The following is a 1,698-nucleotide window of genomic DNA, read 5'->3' as shown; positions in this document are numbered from 1 at the left end:
GGGTTTTTCTTTTCTTCCGATGTCGATGTCATTCGTGGTTTTTTACCTATTTTTACGGCAGTGATTAGCAAAACACTGCCGACTTTTTTTTACAATCAATCTCGGCCGGATCTGTGTGATCCGTGCTGGGGTTTATTTATTTTTATTTTTTTAATTAAACACTGTAAAATAATTAAAAAAAAATGCGTGGGGTCCCCCCTCCTAAGCATAACCAGCCTCGGGCTCTTTGAGCCGATCCTGGTTGCAAAAATATGGGGGGAAAAATGACAGGGGTTCCCCCATATTTAAGCAACCAGCATCGGGCTCTGCGCCTGGTCCTGGTCCCAAAAATACGGGGGACAAAAAGAGTAGGGGTCCCCCGTATTTTTAAAACCAGCACCGGGCTCCACTAGCTGGACAGATAATGCCACAGCCGGGGGTCACTTTGATATAGTGCCCTGCGGCCGTGGCATCAAAAATCCAACTAGTCACCCCTGGCCGGGGTACCCTGGGGGAGTGGGGACCCCTTCAATCAAGGGGTCCCCCCCCCCAGCCACCCAAGGGCCAGGGGTGAAGCCCGAGGCTGTCCCCCCCCATCCAATGGGCTGCGGATGGGGAGGCTGATAGCCTTTGTTGTAAAAGAAAAGATATTGTTTTTAGTAGCAGTACTACAAGGCCCAGCAAGCCTCCCCCGCATGCTGGTACTTGGAGAACCACAAGTACCAGCATGCGACGGAAAAACGGGCCCGCTGGTACCTGTAGTACTACTACTAAAAAAATACCCAAAAAAAGACAAGACACACACACCGTGAAAGTATAATTTTATTACATACATACACACATACATACATACTTACCTTAAGTTCCCACGCAGGTCGGTCCTCTTCTCCAGTAGAATCCAAGGGGTACCTGTTGAAGAAATTATACTCACGAGATCCAGGGGTCCAGGCTCCTCGGGAAATCCAGGGGTAATCCACGTACTTGACAAAAAAAAAAAAACGGTGTCCCGACCACGAACTGAAAGGGGACCCATGTTTGCACATGGGTCACCTTTCCACGAATGCCAGAAAGCCACTCTGACTTCTGTCTAAGTGGGTTTCATCAGCCAATCAGGGAGCGCCACGTTGTAGCACTCTCCTGATCAGCTGTGTGGTCCTGTCCTCACTGACAGGCAGCACACGGCAGTGTTACAATGTAGCGCCTATGCGCTACATTGTAACCAATGATGGGAACTTTCTGCTCAGCGGTGACGTCACTTTAGGTCAACCGCAGGGCAGAAAGTTCCCATCATTGGTTACAATGTAGCGCATAGGCGCTACATTGTAACACTGCCGTGTGCTGCCTGTCAGTGAGGACAGGAGCACACAGCTGATCAGGAGAGTGCTACAACGTGGCGCACCCTGATTGGCTGAAGAAACCCACTTAGCCAGAAGGCAAAGTGGGTTTCTTGCATTCGGGGAAAGGTGACCCATGTGCAAACATGGGTCCCCTTTCAGTTCGTGGTCGGGACACCGTTTTTTTATTTTTGGCAAGTACGTGGATTAACCCTGGATTTGCCGAGGAGCCTGGACCCCTGGATCTCGTGAGTATAATTTATTCAACAGGTACCCTTGGATTCTACTGGACAAGAGGACCGACCTGCGTGGGGCCATAGGTAAGTATGTATGTATGTGTGTATGTAAGTAATAAAATTATACTTTCACGGTGTGTGTGTCTTGT

The sequence above is a fragment of the Pseudophryne corroboree genome, unplaced genomic scaffold (genome assembly GCF_028390025.1).
Source record: "Pseudophryne corroboree isolate aPseCor3 unplaced genomic scaffold, aPseCor3.hap2 scaffold_527, whole genome shotgun sequence".
Taxonomy (NCBI): Eukaryota; Metazoa; Chordata; class Amphibia; order Anura; family Myobatrachidae; genus Pseudophryne; species Pseudophryne corroboree.
The sequence above is the reverse complement of the archived record's forward strand: the minus strand, read 5'-3'. Positions refer to the sequence as shown.